Genomic DNA, 21,241 nt, shown 5'->3' on the forward strand with positions numbered 1-21,241 from the left:
ACTCATCAGTATAGGACTGGCCACATGTAAGTACATTACAGTTTGCTTAAGTTTATGTTTATATTTGATAGGCAATGGAATTAGTTTTTTTCCTCAACAATTTGACAAAAAGATGCTTCATGTTAAAATGGGACTTGTAAATTAAACTCATCATAGATACCTGAATTAAAATATAATATAAAATTTAATATTTACGCCAGACGCATGTTTCGTCTACAAAAGACTCATCAGTGACGCTCAAATCAAAAAATGTTAAAAGCAGTCCTCTGCAAAGAGCAAGCTTTAGGTTTTAATGTAACGTTGACACGCTAATTCAAAGATTAAATTCTGCAAACTTGAAACAGCAAATAGCCTCTATTTAAAGGTGATATTAATTGATAGTTTTTGTTACAGATACAGCATCTAGTATATGTTGCCCTCCTCGACAGATGAAGAATGAAGACTCATCATTATAGGACTGGCCACATGTAAGTACATTATAGTTTGCTTAAGTTTATGTTTATATTTGATAGGCAATGGAATTAGTTTTTTTCCTCAACAATTTGACAAAAAGATGCTTCATGTTAAAATGGGACTTGTAAATTAAACTCATCATAGATACCTGAATTAAAATTTAATATTTACTCCAGACGCATGTTTCGTCTACAAAAGACTCATCAGTGACGCTCAAATCAAAAAATGTTAAAAGCAGTCCTCTGCAAAGAGCAAGCTTTAGGTTTTAATGTAACGTTGACATGCTAATTCAAAGATTAAATTCTGAAAACTTGAAACAGCAAATAGCCTCTATTTAAAGGTGATATTAATTGATAGTTTTTGTTACAGATACAGCATCTAGTATATGTTGCCCTCCTCGACAGATGAAGAATGAAGACTCATCAGTATAGGACTGGCCACATGTAAGTACATTACAGTTTGCTTAAGTTTATGTTTATATTTGATAGGCAATGGAATTAGTTTTTTTCCTCAACAATTTGACAAAAAGATGCTTCATGTTAAAATGGGACTTGTAAATTAAACTCATCATAGATACCTGAATTAAAATATAATATAAAATTTAATATTTACGCCAGACGCATGTTTCGTCTACAAAAGACTCATCAGTGACGCTCAAATCAAAAAATGTTAAAAGCAGTCCTCTGCAAAGAGCAAGCTTTAGGTTTTAATGTAACGTTGACACGCTAATTCAAAGATTAAATTCTGCAAACTTGAAACAGCAAATAGCCTCTATTTAAAGGTGATATTAATTGATAGTTTTTGTTACAGATACAGCATCTAGTATATGTTGCCCTCCTCGACAGATGAAGAATGAAGACTCATCAGTATAGGACTGGCCACATGTAAGTACATTACAGTTTGCTTAAGTTTATGTTTATATTTGATAGGCAATGGAATTAGTTTTTTTCCTCAACAATTTGACAAAAAGATGCTTCATCTTAAAATGGGACTTGTAAATTAAACTCATCATAGATACCTGAATTAAAATTTAATATTTACTCCAGACGCATGTTTCGTCTACAAAAGACTCATCAGTGACGCTCAAATCAAAAAATGTTAAAAGCAGTCCTCTGCAAAGAGCAAGCTTTAGGTTTTAATGTAACGTTGACACGCTAATTCAAAGATTAAATTCTGAAAACTTGAAACAGCAAATAGCCTCTATTTAAAGGTGATATTAATTGATAGTTTTTGTTACAGATACAGCATCTAGTATATGTTGCCCTCCTCGACAGATGAAGAATGAAGACTCATCAGTATAGGACTGGCCACATGTAAGTACATTTCAGTTTGCTTAAGTTTATGTTTATATTTGATAAGCAATGGAATTAGTTTTTTCAAAAAATGTTAAAAGCAGTCCTCTGCAAAGAGCAAGCTTTAGGTTTTAATGTAACGTTGACACGCTAATTCAAAGATTAAATTCTGAAAACTTGAAACAGCAAATAGCCTCTATTTAAAGGTGATATTAATTGATAGTTTTTGTTACAGATACAGCATCTAGTATATGTTGCCCTCCTCGACAGATGAAGAATGAAGACTCATCAGTATAGGACTGGCCACATGTAAGTACATTACAGTTTGCTTAAGTTTATGTTTATATTTGATAAGCAATGGAATTAGTTTTTTACCTCAACAATTTGACAAAAAGATGCTTCATGTTAAAATGGGACTTGTTAATTAAACTCATCATAGATACCTGAATTAAAATTTAATATTTACTCCAGACGCATGTTTCGTCTACAAAAGACTCATCAGTGACGCTCAAATCAAAAAATGTTAAAAGCAGTCCTCTGCAAAGAGCAAGCTTTAGGTTTTAATGTAACGTTGACACGCTAATTCAAAGATTAAATTCTGAAAACTTGAAACAGCAAATAGCCTCTATTTAAAAGTGATATTAATTGATAGTTTTTGTTACAGATACTGCATCTAGTATATTTTGCCCTCCTCGACAGATGAAGAATGAAGACTCATCAGTATAGGACTGGCCACATGTAAGTACATTACAGTTTGCTTAAGTTTATGTTTATATTTGATAAGCAATGGAATTAGTTTTTTTCCTCAACAATTTGACAAAAAGATGCTTCATGTTAAAATGGGACTTGTAAATTAAACTCATCATAGATACCTGAATTAAAATATAATATAAAATTTAATATTTACGCCAGACTCATGTTTCGTCTTCAAAAGACTCATCAGTGACGCTCAAATCAAAAAATGTTAAAAGCAGTCCTCTGCAAAGAGCAAGCTTTAGGTTTTAATGTAACGTTGACACGCTAATTCAAAGATTAAATTCTGAAAACTTGAAACAGCAAATAGCCTCTATTTAAAGGTGATATTAATTGATAGTTTTTGTTACAGATACAGCATCTAGTATATGTTGCCCTCCTCGACAGATGAAGAATGAAGACTCATCAGTATAGGACTGGCCACATGTAAGTACATTACAGTTTGCTTAAGTTTATGTTTATATTTGATAGGCAATGGAATTAGTTTTTTTCCTCAACAATTTGACAAAAAGATGCTTCATGTTAAAATGGGACTTGTAAATTAAACTCATCATAGATACCTGAATTAAAATTTAATATTTACTCCAGACGCATGTTTCGTCTACAAAAGACTCATCAGTGACGCTCAAATCAAAAAATGTTAAAAGCAGTCCTCTGCAAAGAGCAAGCTTTAGGTTTTAATGTAACGTTGACACGCTACTTCAAAGATTAAATTCTGAAAACTTGAAACAGCAAATAGCCTCTATTTAAAGGTGATATTAATTGATAGTTTTTGTTACAGATACAGCATCTAGTATATGTTGCCCTCCTCGACAGATGAAGAATGAAGACTCATCAGTATAGGACTGGCCACATGTAAGTACATTACAGTTTGCTTAAGTTTATGTTAATATTTGATAGGCAATGGAATTAGTTTTTTTCCTCAACAATTTGACAAAAAGATGCTTCATGTTAAAATGGGACTTGTAAATTAAACTCATCATAGATACCTGAATTAAAATATAATATAAAATTTAATATTTACGCCAGACGCATGTTTTGTCTACAAAAGACTCATCAGTGACGCTCAAATCAAAAAATGTTAAAAGCAGTCCTCTGCAAAGAGCAAGCTTTAGGTTTTAATGTAACGTTGACACGCTAATTCAAAGATTAAATTCTGAAAACTTGAAACAGCAAATAGCCTCTATTTAAAGGTGATATTAATTGATAGTTTTTGTTACAGATACAGCATCTAGTATATGTTGCCCTCCTCGACAGATGAAGAATGAAGACTCATCAGTATAGGATTGGCCACATGTAAGTACATTACAGTTTGCTTAAGTTGATGTTTATATTTGATAAGGAATGGAATTAGTTTTTTTCCTCAACAATTTGACAAAAAGATGCTTCATGTTAAAATGGGACTTGTTAATTAAACTCATCATAGATACCTGAATTAAAATTTAATATTTACTCCAGACGCATGTTTCGTCTACAAAAGACTCATCAGTGACGCTCAAATCAAAAAATGTTAAAAGCAGTCCTCTGCAAAGAGCAAGCTTTAGGTTTTAATGTAACGTTGACACGCTAATTCAAAGATTAAATTCTGAAAACTTGAAACAGCAAATAGCCTCTATTTAAAGGTGATATTAATTGATAGTTTTTGTTACAGATACAGCATCTAGTATATGTTGCCCTCCTCGACAGATGAAGAATGAAGACTCATCAGTATAGGACTGGCCACATGTAAGTACATTACAGTTTGCTTAAGTTTATGTTTATATTTGATAGGCAATGGAATTAGTTGTTTTCCTCAACAATTTGACAAAAGATGCTTCATGTTAAAATGGGACTTGTAGATAAACTCATCATAGATACTTCAATTAAAATTTAATATTTACGCCAGACGCATGTTTTGTCTACAAAAGACTCATCAGTGACTCTCCAAAAAAAAAAATGTTAAAAGCAGTCCTCTGCAAAGAGCAAGCTTTAGGTTTTAATGTAATGTTGACACGCTAATTCAAAGATTAAATTCTGAAAACTTGAAACAGCAAATAGCCTCTATTTAAAGGTGATATTAGTTGATAGTTTTTGTTACAGATACAGCATCTAGTATATGTTGCCCTCCTCGACAGATGAAGAATGAAGACTCATCAGTATAGGACTGGCCACATGTAAGTACATTACAGTTTGCTTAAGTTTATGTTTATATTTGATAGGCAATGGAATTAGTTTTTTTACTCAACAATTTGACAAAAAGATGCTTCATGTTAAAATGGGACTTGTAAATTAAACTCATCATAGATACCTGAATTAAAATATAATATAAAATTTAATATTTACGCCAGACGCATGTTTCGTCTACAAAAGACTCATCAGTGACGCTCAAATCAAAAAATGTTAAAAGCAGTCCTCTGCAAAGAGCAAGCTTTAGGTTTTAATGTAACGTTGACACGCTAATTCAAAGATTAAATTCTGAAAACTTGAAACAGCAAATAGCCTCTATTTAAAGGTGATATTAATTGATAGTTTTTGTTACAGATACAGCATCTAGTATATGTTGCCCTCCTCGGCAGATGAAGACTCATATGAGTATAGGACTGGCCACATGTAAGTACATTACAGTTTGCTTAAGTTTATGTTTATATTTGATAGGCAATGGAATTAGTTTTTTTCCTCAACAATTTGACAAAAAGATGCTTCATGTTAAAATGGGACTTGTAAATAAACTCATCATAAACTTTAGGTTTTAATGTAACATTGACACGCTAATTCAAAGATTAAATTCTGAAAACTTGAAACAGCAAATAGCCTCTATTTAAAGGTGATATTAATTGATAGTTTTTGTTACAGATACAGCATCTAGTATATGTTGCCCTCCTCGACAGATGAAGACTCATATGAGTATAGGACTAGCCACATGTAAGTACATTACAGTTTGCTTAAGTTTATGTTTATATTTGATAGGCAATGGAATTAGTTTTTTTCCTCAACAATTTGACAAAAAGATGCTTCATGTTAAAATGGGACTTGTAGATAAACTCATCATAGATACTTCAATTAAAATTTAATATTTACGCCAGACGCATGTTTTGTCTACAAAAGACTCATCAGTGACTCTCCAATAAAAAAATGTTAAAAGCAGTCCTCTGCAAAGAGCAAGCTTTAGGTTTTAATGTAATGTTGACACGCTAATTCAAAGATTAACTCTGAAAACTTGAAACAGCAAATAGCCTCTATTTAAAGGTGATATTAATTGATAGTTTTTGTTACAGATACAGCATCTAGTATATGTTGCCCTCCTCGACAGATGACGACTCATATGAGTATAGGACTGGCCACATGTAAGTACATTACAGTTTGCTTAAGTTTATGTTTATATTTGATAGGCAATGGAATTAGTTTTTTTCCTCAACAATTTGACAAAAAGATGCTTCATGTTAAAATGGGACTTGTAAATTAAACTCATCATAGATACCTGAATTAAAATATAATATAAAATTTAATATTTACGCCAGACGCATGTTTCGTCTACAAAAGACTCATCAGTGACGCTCAAATCAAAAAATGTTAAAAGCAGTCCTCTGCAAAGAGCAAGCTTTAGGTTTTAATGTAACGTTGACACGCTAATTCAAAGATTAAATTCTGAAAACTTGAAACAGCAAATAGCCTCTATTTAAAGGTGATATTAATTGATAGTTTTTGTTACAGATACAGCATCTAGTATATGTTGCCCTCCTCGACAGATGAAGAATGAAGACTCATCAGTATAGGACTGGCCACATGTAAGTACATTACAGTTTGCTTAAGTTTATGTTTATATTTGATAGGCAATGGAATTAGTTTTTTTCCTCAACAATTTGACAAAAAGATGCTTCATGTTAAAATGGGACTTGTAAATAAACTCATCATAGATACCTGAATTAGAATTTAATATTTACTCCAGACGCATGTTTCGTCTACAAAAGACTCATCAGTGACGCTCAAATCAAAAAATGTTAAAAGCAGTCCTCTGCAAAGAGCAAGCTTTAGGTTTTAATGTAACGTTGACACGCTAATTCAAAGATTAAATTCTGAAAACTTGAAACAGCAAATAGCCTCTATTTAAAGGTGATATTAATTGATAGTTTTTGTTACAGATACAGCATCTAGTATATGTTGCCCTCCTCGACAGATGAAGAATGAAGACTCATCAGTATAGGACTGGCCACATGTAAGTACATTACAGTTTGCTTAAGTTTATGTTTATATTTGATAGGCAATGGAATTAGTTTTTTTCCTCAACAATTTGACAAAAAGATGCTTCATGTTAAAATGGGACTTGTAAATTAAACTCATCATAGATACCTGAATTAAAATATAATATAAAATTTAATATTTACGCCAGACGCATGTTTCGTCTACAAAAGACTCATCAGTGACGCTCAAATCAAAAAATGTTAAAAGCAGTCCTCTGCAAAGAGCAAGCTTTAGGTTTTAATGTAACGTTGACACGCTAATTCAAAGATTAAATTCTGAAAACTTGAAACAGCAAATAGCCTCTATTTAAAGGTGATATTAATTGATAGTTTTTGTTACAGATACAGCATCTAGTATATGTTGCCCTCCTCGACAGATGAAGACTCATATGAGTATAGGACTAGCCACATGTAAGTACATTACAGTTTGCTTAAGTTTATGTTTATATTTGATAGGCAATGGAATTAGTTTTTTTCCTCAACAATTTGACAAAAAGATGCTTCATGTTAAAATGGGACTTGTAGATAAACTCATCATAGATACTTCAATTAAAATTTAATATTTACGCCAGACGCATGTTTTGTCTACAAAAGACTCATCAGTGACTCTCCAATAAAAAAATGTTAAAAGCAGTCCTCTGCAAAGAGCAAGCTTTAGGTTTTAATGTAATGTTGACACGCTAATTCAAAGATTAACTCTGAAAACTTGAAACAGCAAATAGCCTCTATTTAAAGGTGATATTAATTGATAGTTTTTGTTACAGATACAGCATCTAGTATATGTTGCCCTCCTCGACAGATGACGACTCATATGAGTATAGGACTGGCCACATGTAAGTACATTACAGTTTGCTTAAGTTTATGTTTATATTTGATAGGCAATGGAATTAGTTTTTTTCCTCAACAATTTGACAAAAAGATGCTTCATGTTAAAATGGGACTTGTAAATTAAACTCATCATAGATACCTGAATTAAAATATAATATAAAATTTAATATTTACGCCAGACGCATGTTTCGTCTACAAAAGACTCATCAGTGACGCTCAAATCAAAAAATGTTAAAAGCAGTCCTCTGCAAAGAGCAAGCTTTAGGTTTTAATGTAACGTTGACACGCTAATTCAAAGATTAAATTCTGAAAACTTGAAACAGCAAATAGCCTCTATTTAAAGGTGATATTAATTGATAGTTTTTGTTACAGATACAGCATCTAGTATATGTTGCCCTCCTCGACAGATGAAGAATGAAGACTCATCAGTATAGGACTGGCCACATGTAAGTACATTACAGTTTGCTTAAGTTTATGTTTATATTTGATAGGCAATGGAATTAGTTTTTTTCCTCAACAATTTGACAAAAAGATGCTTCATGTTAAAATGGGACTTGTAAATAAACTCATCATAGATACCTGAATTAGAATTTAATATTTACTCCAGACGCATGTTTCGTCTACAAAAGACTCATCAGTGACGCTCAAATCAAAAAATGTTAAAAGCAGTCCTCTGCAAAGAGCAAGCTTTAGGTTTTAATGTAACGTTGACACGCTAATTCAAAGATTAAATTCTGAAAACTTGAAACAGCAAATAGCCTCTATTTAAAGGTGATATTAATTGATAGTTTTTGTTACAGATACAGCATCTAGTATATGTTGCCCTCCTCGACAGATGAAGAATGAAGACTCATCAGTATAGGACTGGCCACATGTAAGTACATTACAGTTTGCTTAAGTTTATGTTTATATTTGATAGGCAATGGAATTAGTTTTTTTCCTCAACAATTTGACAAAAAGATGCTTCATGTTAAAATGGGACTTGTAAATTAAACTCATCATAGATACCTGAATTAAAATATAATATAAAATTTAATATTTACGCCAGACGCATGTTTCGTCTACAAAAGACTCATCAGTGACGCTCAAATCAAAAAATGTTAAAAGCAGTCCTCTGCAAAGAGCAAGCTTTAGGTTTTAATGTAACGTTGACACGCTAATTCAAAGATTAAATTCTGAAAACTTGAAACAGCAAATAGCCTCTATTTAAAGGTGATATTAATTGATAGTTTTTGTTACAGATACAGCATCTAGTATATGTTGCCCTCCTCGACAGATGAAGAATGAAGACTCATCAGTATAGGACTGGCCACATGTAAGTACATTACAGTTTGCTTAAGTTTATGTTTATATTTGATAGGCAATGGAATTAGTTTTTTTCCTCAACAATTTGACAAAAAGATGCTTCATCTTAAAATGGGACTTGTAAATTAAACTCATCATAGATACCTGAATTAAAATATAATATAAAATTTAATATTTACGCCAGACGCATGTTTCGTCTTCAAAAGACTCATCAGGGACGCTCAAATCAAAAAATGTTAAAAGCAGTCCTCTGCAAAGAGCAAGCTTTAGGTTTTAATGTAACGTTGACACGCTAATTCAAAGATTAAATTCTAAAAACTTGAAACAGCAAATAGCCTCTATTTAAAGGTGATATTAATTGATAGTTTTTGTTACAGATACAGCATCTAGTATATGTTGCCCTCCTCGACAGATGAAGAATGAAGACTCATCAGTATAGGACTGGCCACATGTAAGTACATTACAGTTTGCTTAAGTTTATGTTTATATTTGATAGGCAATGGAATTAGTTTTTTTCCTCAACAATTTGACAAAAAGATGCTTCATGTTAAAATGGGACTTGTTAATTAAACTCATCATAGATACCTGAATTAGAATTTAATATTTACTCCAGACGCATGTTTCGTCTACAAAAGACTCATCAGTGACGCTCAAATCAAAAAATGTTAAAAGCAGTCCTCTGCAAAGAGCAAGCTTTAGGTTTTAATGTAACGTTGACACGCTAATTCAAAGATTAAATTCTGAAAACTTGAAACAGCAAATAGCCTCTATTTAAAGGTGATATTAATTGATAGTTTTTGTTACAGATACAGCATCTAGTATATGTTGCCCTCCTCGGCAGATGAAGACTCATATGAGTATAGGACTGGCCACATGTAAGTACATTACAGTTTGCTTAAGTTTATGTTTATATTTGATAGGCAATGGAATTAGTTTTTTTCCTCAACAATTTGACAAAAAGATGCTTCATGTTAAAATGGGACTTGTAAATAAACTCATCATAAACTTTAGGTTTTAATGTAACATTGACACGCTAATTCAAAGATTAAATTCTGAAAACTTGAAACAGCAAATAGCCTCTATTTAAAGGTGATATTAATTGATAGTTTTTGTTACAGATACAGCATCTAGTATATGTTGCCCTCCTCGACAGATGAAGACTCATATGAGTATAGGACTAGCCACATGTAAGTACATTACAGTTTGCTTAAGTTTATGTTTATATTTGATAGGCAATGGAATTAGTTTTTTTCCTCAACAATTTGACAAAAAGATGCTTCATGTTAAAATGGGACTTGTAGATAAACTCATCATAGATACTTCAATTAAAATTTAATATTTACGCCAGACGCATGTTTTGTCTACAAAAGACTCATCAGTGACTCTCCAATAAAAAAATGTTAAAAGCAGTCCTCTGCAAAGAGCAAGCTTTAGGTTTTAATGTAATGTTGACACGCTAATTCAAAGATTAACTCTGAAAACTTGAAACAGCAAATAGCCTCTATTTAAAGGTGATATTAATTGATAGTTTTTGTTACAGATACAGCATCTAGTATATGTTGCCCTCCTCGACAGATGAAGAATGAAGACTCATCAGTATAGGACTGGCCACATGTAAGTACATTACAGTTTGCTTAAGTTTATGTTTATATTTGATAGGCAATGGAATTAGTTTTTTTCCTCAACAATTTGACAAAAAGATGCTTCATGTTAAAATGGGACTTGTAAATTAAACTCATCATAGATACCTGAATTAAAATATAATATAAAATTTAATATTTACGCCAGACGCATGTTTCGTCTACAAAAGACTCATCAGTGACGCTCAAATCAAAAAATGTTAAAAGCAGTCCTCTGCAAAGAGCAAGCTTTAGGTTTTAATGTAACGTTGACACGCTAATTCAAAGATTAAATTCTGAAAACTTGAAACAGCAAATAGCCTCTATTTAAAGGTGATATTAATTGATAGTTTTTGTTACAGATACAGCATCTAGTATATGTTGCCCTCCTCGACAGATGAAGAATGAAGACTCATCAGTATAGGACTGGCCACATGTAAGTACATTACAGTTTGCTTAAGTTTATGTTTATATTTGATAGGCAATGGAATTAGTTTTTTTCCTCAACAATTTGACAAAAAGATGCTTCATGTTAAAATGGGACTTGTAAATAAACTCATCATAGATACCTGAATTAGAATTTAATATTTACTCCAGACGCATGTTTCGTCTACAAAAGACTCATCAGTGACGCTCAAATCAAAAAATGTTAAAAGCAGTCCTCTGCAAAGAGCAAGCTTTAGGTTTTAATGTAACGTTGACACGCTAATTCAAAGATTAAATTCTGAAAACTTGAAACAGCAAATAGCCTCTATTTAAAGGTGATATTAATTGATAGTTTTTGTTACAGATACAGCATCTAGTATATGTTGCCCTCCTCGACAGATGAAGAATGAAGACTCATCAGTATAGGACTGGCCACATGTAAGTACATTACAGTTTGCTTAAGTTTATGTTTATATTTGATAGGCAATGGAATTAGTTTTTTTCCTCAACAATTTGACAAAAAGATGCTTCATGTTAAAATGGGACTTGTAAATTAAACTCATCATAGATACCTGAATTAAAATATAATATAAAATTTAATATTTACGCCAGACGCATGTTTCGTCTACAAAAGACTCATCAGTGACGCTCAAATCAAAAAATGTTAAAAGCAGTCCTCTGCAAAGAGCAAGCTTTAGGTTTTAATGTAACGTTGACACGCTAATTCAAAGATTAAATTCTGAAAACTTGAAACAGCAAATAGCCTCTATTTAAAGGTGATATTAATTGATAGTTTTTGTTACAGATACAGCATCTAGTATATGTTGCCCTCCTCGACAGATGAAGAATGAAGACTCATCAGTATAGGACTGGCCACATGTAAGTACATTACAGTTTGCTTAAGTTTATGTTTATATTTGATAGGCAATGGAATTAGTTTTTTTCCTCAACAATTTGACAAAAAGATGCTTCATCTTAAAATGGGACTTGTAAATTAAACTCATCATAGATACCTGAATTAAAATATAATATAAAATTTAATATTTACGCCAGACGCATGTTTCGTCTTCAAAAGACTCATCAGGGACGCTCAAATCAAAAAATGTTAAAAGCAGTCCTCTGCAAAGAGCAAGCTTTAGGTTTTAATGTAACGTTGACACGCTAATTCAAAGATTAAATTCTAAAAACTTGAAACAGCAAATAGCCTCTATTTAAAGGTGATATTAATTGATAGTTTTTGTTACAGATACAGCATCTAGTATATGTTGCCCTCCTCGACAGATGAAGAATGAAGACTCATCAGTATAGGACTGGCCACATGTAAGTACATTACAGTTTGCTTAAGTTTATGTTTATATTTGATAGGCAATGGAATTAGTTTTTTTCCTCAACAATTTGACAAAAAGATGCTTCATGTTAAAATGGGACTTGTTAATTAAACTCATCATAGATACCTGAATTAGAATTTAATATTTACTCCAGACGCATGTTTCGTCTACAAAAGACTCATCAGTGACGCTCAAATCAAAAAATGTTAAAAGCAGTCCTCTGCAAAGAGCAAGCTTTAGGTTTTAATGTAACGTTGACACGCTAATTCAAAGATTAAATTCTGAAAACTTGAAACAGCAAATAGCCTCTATTTAAAGGTGATATTAATTGATAGTTTTTGTTACAGATACAGCATCTAGTATATGTTGCCCTCCTCGGCAGATGAAGACTCATATGAGTATAGGACTGGCCACATGTAAGTACATTACAGTTTGCTTAAGTTTATGTTTATATTTGATAGGCAATGGAATTAGTTTTTTTCCTCAACAATTTGACAAAAAGATGCTTCATGTTAAAATGGGACTTGTAAATAAACTCATCATAAACTTTAGGTTTTAATGTAACATTGACACGCTAATTCAAAGATTAAATTCTGAAAACTTGAAACAGCAAATAGCCTCTATTTAAAGGTGATATTAATTGATAGTTTTTGTTACAGATACAGCATCTAGTATATGTTGCCCTCCTCGACAGATGAAGACTCATATGAGTATAGGACTAGCCACATGTAAGTACATTACAGTTTGCTTAAGTTTATGTTTATATTTGATAGGCAATGGAATTAGTTTTTTTCCTCAACAATTTGACAAAAAGATGCTTCATGTTAAAATGGGACTTGTAGATAAACTCATCATAGATACTTCAATTAAAATTTAATATTTACGCCAGACGCATGTTTTGTCTACAAAAGACTCATCAGTGACTCTCCAATAAAAAAATGTTAAAAGCAGTCCTCTGCAAAGAGCAAGCTTTAGGTTTTAATGTAATGTTGACACGCTAATTCAAAGATTAACTCTGAAAACTTGAAACAGCAAATAGCCTCTATTTAAAGGTGATATTAATTGATAGTTTTTGTTACAGATACAGCATCTAGTATATGTTGCCCTCCTCGACAGATGAAGACTCATGAGTATAGGACTGGCCACATGTAAGTACATTACAGTTTGCTTAAGTTGATGTTTATATTTGATAGGCAATGGAATTAGTTTTTTTCGTGAACAATTTGACAAAAAGATGCTTCATGTTAAAATGGGACTTGTAAATAAACTCATCATAGATACCTGAATTAAAATTTAATATTTACGCCAGACACATGTTTCGTCTTCAAAAGACTCATCAGTGACTCTCAAATAAACAAATGTTAAAAGCAGTCCTTTGTAAAGAGCAAGCTTTAGGTTTGAATGTAACGTTGACACGCTAATTCAAAGATTAAATTCTGAAAACTTGAAACAGCAAATAGCCTCTATTTAAAGGTGATATTAATTGATAGTTTTTGTTACAGATACAGCATCTAGTATATGTTGCCCTCCTCGACAGATGAAGAATGAAGACTCATCAGTATAGGACTGGCCACATGTAAGTACATTACAGTTTGCTTAAGTTTATGTTTATATTTGATAGGCAATGGAATTAGTTTTTTTCCTCAACAATTTGACAAAAAGATGCTTCATGTTAAAATGGGACTTGTTAATTAAACTCATCATAGATACCTGAATTAGAATTTAATATTTACTCCAGACGCATGTTTCGTCTACAAAAGACTCATCAGTGACGCTCAAATAAAAAAATGTTAAAAGCAGTCCTCTGCAAAGAGCAAGCTTTAGGTTTTAATGTAACGTTGACACGCTAATTCAAAGATTAAATTCTGAAAACTTGAAACAGCAAATAGCCTCTATTTAAAGGTGATATTAATTGATAGTTTTTGTTACAGATACAGCATCTAGTATATGTTGCCCTCCTCGACAGATGAAGAATGAAGACTCATCAGTATAGGACTGGCCACATGTAAGTACATTACAGTTTGCTTAAGTTTATGTTTATATTTGATAGGCAATGGAATTAGTTTTTTTCCTCAACAATTTGACAAAAAGATGCTTCATGTTAAAATGGGACTTGTAAATTAAACTCATCATAGATACCTGAATTAAAATATAATATAAAATTTAATATTTACGCCAGACGCATGTTTCGTCTACAAAAGACTCATCAGTGACGCTCAAATCAAAAAATGTTAAAAGCAGTCCTCTGCAAAGAGCAAGCTTTAGGTTTTAATGTAACGTTGACACGCTAATTCAAAGATTAAATTCTGAAAACTTGAAACAGCAAATAGCCTCTATTTAAAGGTGATATTAATTGATAGTTTTTGTTACAGATACAGCATCTAGTATATGTTGCCCTCCTCGGCAGATGAAGACTCATATGAGTATAGGACTGGCCACATGTAAGTACATTACAGTTTGCTTAAGTTTATGTTTATATTTGATAGGCAATGGAATTAGTTTTTTTCCTCAACAATTTGACAAAAAGATGCTTCATGTTAAAATGGGACTTGTAAATTAAACTCATCATAGATACCTGAATTAAAATATAATATAAAATTTAATATTTACGCCAGACGCATGTTTCGTCTACAAAAGACTCATCAGTGACGCTCAAATCAAAAAATGTTAAAAGCAGTCCTCTGCAAAGAGCAAGCTTTAGGTTTTAATGTAACGTTGACACGCTAATTCAAAGATTAAATTCTGAAAACTTGAAACAGCAAATAGCCTCTATTTAAAGGTGATATTAATTGATAGTTTTTGTTACAGATACAGCATCTAGTATATGTTGCCCTCCTCGACAGATGAAGAATGAAGACTCATCAGTATAGGACTGGCCACATGTAAGTACATTACAGTTTGCTTAAGTTTATGTTTATATTTGATAGGCAATGGAATTAGTTTTTTTCCTCAACAATTTGACAAAAAGATGCTTCATGTTAAAATGGGACTTGTAAATAAACTCATCATAGATACCTGAATTAGAATTTAATATTTACTCCAGACGCATGTTTCGTCTACAAAAGACTCATCAGTGACGCTCAAATCAAAAAATGTTAAAAGCAGTCCTCTGCAAAGAGCAAGCTTTAGGTTTTAATGTAACGTTGACACGCTAATTCAAAGATTAAATTCTGAAAACTTGAAACAGCAAATAGCCTCTATTTAAAGGTGATATTAATTGATAGTTTTTGTTACAGATACAGCATCTAGTATATGTTGCCCTCCTCGACAGATGAAGAATGAAGACTCATCAGTATAGGACTGGCCACATGTAAGTACATTACAGTTTGCTTAAGTTTATGTTTATATTTGATAGGCAATGGAATTAGTTTTTTTCCTCAACAATTTGACAAAAAGATGCTTCATGTTAAAATGGGACTTGTAAATTAAACTCATCATAGATACCTGAATTAAAATATAATATAAAATTTAATATTTACGCCAGACGCATGTTTCGTCTACAAAAGACTCATCAGTGACGCTCAAATCAAAAAATGTTAAAAGCAGTCCTCTGCAAAGAGCAAGCTTTAGGTTTTAATGTAACGTTGACACGCTAATTCAAAGATTAAATTCTGAAAACTTGAAACAGCAAATAGCCTCTATTTAAAGGTGATATTAATTGATAGTTTTTGTTACAGATACAGCATCTAGTATATGTTGCCCTCCTCGGCAGATGAAGACTCATATGAGTATAGGACTGGCCACATGTAAGTACATTACAGTTTGCTTAAGTTTATGTTTATATTTGATAGGCAATGGAATTAGTTTTTTTCCTCAACAATTTGACAAAAAGATGCTTCATGTTAAAATGGGACTTGTAAATTAAACTCATCATAGATACCTGAATTAAAATATAATATAAAATTTAATATTTACGCCAGACGCATGTTTCGTCTACAAAAGACTCATCAGTGACGCTCAAATCAAAAAATGTTAAAAGCAGTCCTCTGCAAAGAGCAAGCTTTAGGTTTTAATGTAACGTTGACACGCTAATTCAAAGATTAAATTCTGAAAACTTGAAACAGCAAATAGCCTCTATTTAAAGGTGATATTAATTGATAGTTTTTGTTACAGATACAGCATCTAGTATATGTTGCCCTCCTCGACAGATGAAGAATGAAGACTCATCAGTATAGGACTGGCCACATGTAAGTACATTACAGTTTGCTTAAGTTTATGTTTATATTTGATAGGCAATGGAATTAGTTTTTTTCCTCAACAATTTGACAAAAAGATGCTTCATGTTAAAATGGGACTTGTAAATAAACTCATCATAAACTTTAGGTTTTAATGTAACATTGACACGCTAATTCAAAGATTAAATTCTGAAAACTTGAAACAGCAAATAGCCTCTATTTAAAGGTGATATTAATTGATAGTTTTTGTTACAGATACAGCATCTAGTATATGTTGCCCTCCTCGACAGATGAAGACTCATATGAGTATAGGACTAGCCACATGTAAGTACATTACAGTTTGCTTAAGTTTATGTTTATATTTGATAGGCAATGGAATTAGTTTTTTTCCTCAACAATTTGACAAAAAGATGCTTCATGTTAAAATGGGACTTGTAGATAAACTCATCATAGATACTTCAATTAAAATTTAATATTTACGCCAGACGCATGTTTTGTCTACAAAAGACTCATCAGTGACTCTCCAATAAAAAAATGTTAAAAGCAGTCCTCTGCAAAGAGCAAGCTTTAGGTTTTAATGTAATGTTGACACGCTAATTCAAAGATTAACTCTGAAAACTTGAAACAGCAAATAGCCTCTATTTAAAGGTGATATTAATTGATAGTTTTTGTTACAGATACAGCATCTAGTATATGTTGCCCTCCTCGACAGATGAAGACTCATGAGTATAGGACTGGCCACATGTAAGTACATTACAGTTTGCTTAAGTTGATGTTTATATTTGATAGGCAATGGAATTAGTTTTTTTCGTGAACAATTTGACAAAAAGATGCTTCATGTTAAAATGGGACTTGTAAATAAACTCATCATAGATACCTGAATTAAAATTTAATATTTACGCCAGACACATGTTTCGTCTTCAAAAGACTCATCAGTGACTCTCAAATAAACAAATGTTAAAAGCAGTCCTTTGTAAAGAGCAAGCTTTAGGTTTGAATGTAACGTTGACACGCTAATTCAAAGATTAAATTCTGAAAACTTGAAACAGCAAATAGCCTCTATTTAAAGGTGATATTAATTGATAGTTTTTGTTACAGATACAGCATCTAGTATATGTTGCCCTCCTCGACAGATGAAGAATGAAGACTCATCAGTATAGGACTGGCCACATGTAAGTACATTACAGTTTGCTTAAGTTTATGTTTATATTTGATAGGCAATGGAATTAGTTTTTTTCCTCAACAATTTGACAAAAAGATGCTTCATGTTAAAATGGGACTTGTTAATTAAACTCATCATAGATACCTGAATTAGAATTTAATATTTACTCCAGACGCATGTTTCGTCTACAAAAGACTCATCAGTGACGCTCAAATCAAAAAATGTTAAAAGCAGTCCTCTGCAAAGAGCAAGCTTTAGGTTTTAATGTAACGTTGACACGCTAATTCAAAGATTAAATTCTGAAAACTTGAAACAGCAAATAGCCTCTATTTAAAGGTGATATTAATTGATAGTTTTTGTTACAGATACAGCATCTAGTATATGTTGCCCTCCTCGACAGATGAAGATTGAAGACTCATCAGTATAGGACTGGCCACATGTAAGTACATTACAGTTTGCTTAAGTTTATGTTTATATTTGATAGGCAATGGAATTAGTTTTTTTCCTCAACAATTTGACAAAAAGATGCTTCATGTTAAAATGGGACTTGTAAATTAAACTCATCATAGATACCTGAATTAAAATATAATATAAAATTTAATATTTACGCCAGACGCATGTTTCGTCTACAAAAGACTCATCAGTGACGCTCAAATCAAAAAATGATAAAAGCAGTCCTCTGCAAAGAGCAAGCTTTAGGTTTTAATGTAACGTTGACACGCTAATTCAAAGATTAAATTCTGAAAACTTGAAACAGCAAATAGCCTCTATTTAAAGGTGATATTAATTGATAGTTTTTGTTACAGATACAGCATCTAGTATATGTTGCCCTCCTCGGCAGATGAAGACTCATATGAGTATAGGACTGGCCACATGTAAGTACATTACAGTTTGCTTAAGTTTATGTTTATATTTGATAGGCAATGGAATTAGTTTTTTTCCTCAACAATTTGACAAAAAGATGCTTCATGTTAAAATGGGACTTGTAAATAAACTCATCATAGATACCTGAATTAAAATTTAATATTTACGCCAGACGCATGTTTCGTCTACAAAAGACTCATCAGTGACGCTCAAATAAAAAAAATGTTAAAAGCAGTCCTCTGCAAAGAGCAAGCTTTAGGTTTCAACGTTAAGTTGACACGCTAATTCAAAGATTAAATTCTGAAAACTTGAAACAGCAAATAGCCTCTATTTAAAGGTGATATTAATTGATAGTTTTTGTTACAGATACAGCATCTAGTATATGTTGCCCTCCTCGACAGATGAAGACTCATATGAGTATAGGACTGGCCACATGTAAGTACATTACAGTTTGCTTAAATTTATGTTTATATTTGATAGGCAATGGAATTAGTTTTTTTCCTCAACAATTTGACAAAAAGATGCTTCATGTTAAAATGGGACTTGTAGATAAACTCATCATAGATACTTCAATTAAAATTTAATATTTACGCCAGACGCATGTTTTGTCTACAAAAGACTCATCAGTGACTCTCCAATAAAAAAATGTTAAAAGCAGTCCTCTGCAAAGAGCAAGCTTTAGGTTTTAATGTAATGTTGACACGCTAATTCAAAGATTAACTCTGAAAACTTGAAACAGCAAATAGCCTCTATTTAAAGGTGATATTAATTGATAGTTTTTGTTACAGATACAGCATCTAGTATATGTTGCCCTCCTCGACAGATGAAGACTCATGAGTATAGGACTGGCCACATGTAAGTACATTACAGTTTGCTTAAGTTGATGTTTATATTTGATAGGCAATGGAATTAGTTTTTTTCGTGAACAATTTGACAAAAAGATGCTTCATGTTAAAATGGGACTTGTAAATAAACTCATCATAGATACCTGAATTAAAATTTAATATTTACGCCAGACACATGTTTCGTCTTCAAAAGGCTCATCAGTGACTCTCAAATAAACAAATGTTAAAAGCAGTCCTTTGTAAAGAGCAAGCTTTAGGTTTGAATGTAACGTTGACACGCTAATTTTAAGATTAATTCTGAAAACTTGAAACAGCAAATAGCCTCTATTTAAAGGTGATATTAATTGATAGTTTTTGTTACAGATACAGCATCTAGTATATGTTGCCCTCCTCGACAGATGAAGACTCATATGAGTATAGGACTGGCCACATGTAAGTACATTACAGTTTGCTTAAGTTTATGTTTATATTTGATAGGCAATGGAATTAGTTTTTTTTCCTCAACAATTTGACAAAAAGATGCTTCATGTTAAAATGGGACTTGTAGATAAACTCATCATAGATACTTGAATTAAAATTTAATATTTACGCCATATGTGCTTTTCGTCTACAAAAGATCTCTGCACCGAGCAAACTTTAGGTTTAAATTCTGTAGTTACTTTTTTAGATTGCAATTCTGAAAACAAAGATAATGCAATTTACGATAGGAACATGGCTAAAATTTTAATGTGAAGTTTCATGAAAAAAATCAAGAACAGAAAGTTCATATACACTATTTTATTCAAAGGTAATACGAATAGGAGTTTGCAGCATATTTTCAACATTTACATGTATATTCCCTGAACTCTAAGAGTTTAAAATTATATAAATATTCTATACTAGACCTACCTACAGTTTTCCCCTTGAACAACAGTTTGAAATTTTATAACAAATTTGTCTAATATTTCTTTGATTTAATTAATAGCTGTAATAAGAATGTAAAGTCATTTTAAATGTTATAACTTGTCTCTAATTTCGAAATTGACATATAAAAACATGCATCACATTAATTTCTAAATTGATTGTTTTTGTTACAGATGCAACTTATGAGATGTTTGAGTTATAAAAGGTACAGCATAGCAGCAGAAGATTTATAATTGAGTTGTAATGAGACAGTTTAATTCTTTAGATAATAAAATTGATTAATGTTTAAAATATCAGATGAGAATTTGCCCAGTGCCCTAGATATGTTTGCAATGATATAACATGCATAACTAAGAATTTACTGATATTGTAAACCTCTTTTCCAATATTCACAAGTAGTTTCTGATTGTCAATTTAGATATTTACTTATTAACCTGATTTTTTTATTGTGTCCATTTGATAACTATTATTAAGTAATTGGAACAATAAGATTTTATTTAGATATTCATATTGAAATTTTTATCTTTTCTGTTCCAAATATATACATCAGACAATTTCAATTTTTGAAATTTGAAATGAAAATATTTAATGATATATAGCCAAAAGATCATTTGAACAATAGCGTTTGTTGCAATGAATGCAGCTCTTCATACTATCTTAAAATTCCGGAATTAAGAAAAAAATATTCAAATTTGACATGTTACCATATCTACAAATTTTTAATTCTTGTATAAATGATGAGTTTATATAGAATACTCTGTAAATATATATATACTCTGTAAATATTCTGTATCATCTTTTGAGTAAGGAATCAGAACACCCAAATAAATTCAAGTTTGGTGAAATATTTTTCTTGTTGTATCTATCATTGCTTTTGTAAGATAATAACTAAAATGTATATGTAGTTTAAACAATTTTCTTAAATATATTTCAAATTAAAAATTCAAAAGAAATCAATTTTAAATTTATAATTGACTAACTTATGGTTTAGTTCATGCACCCTAGAATTTACATCTGAAAAGGTTTGTTGTGGACTAAGGAAATATCATTTCAGAAGTACATTTCGTTTGC

The 21,241-nt window shown here is 31.6% G+C and overlaps 2 long non-coding RNA genes across 2 annotated transcripts; both read left to right on the forward strand.

Moving 5' to 3' along the window:
• Positions 1-12,564: 12,564 nt before the first annotated feature.
• LOC143070876 (uncharacterized) lies at positions 12,565-13,372 on the forward strand. The gene is made up of 3 exons (XR_012976751.1): positions 12,565-12,637; positions 12,881-12,949; positions 13,303-13,372. It is a non-coding gene; the product is annotated as an uncharacterized LOC143070876 (long non-coding RNA).
• A 2,522-nt stretch (positions 13,373-15,894) lies between these two features.
• Positions 15,895-17,143, forward strand: LOC143070877 (uncharacterized). Its single transcript, XR_012976752.1, has 3 exons — positions 15,895-15,967; positions 16,652-16,720; positions 17,074-17,143. It is a non-coding gene; the product is annotated as an uncharacterized LOC143070877 (long non-coding RNA).
• The last annotated feature ends 4,098 nt before the right edge of the window (positions 17,144-21,241 follow it).

The sequence above is a fragment of the Mytilus galloprovincialis genome, chromosome 4 (assembly GCF_965363235.1).
Source record: "Mytilus galloprovincialis chromosome 4, xbMytGall1.hap1.1, whole genome shotgun sequence".
NCBI lineage: Eukaryota > Metazoa > Mollusca > Bivalvia > Mytilida > Mytilidae > Mytilus > Mytilus galloprovincialis.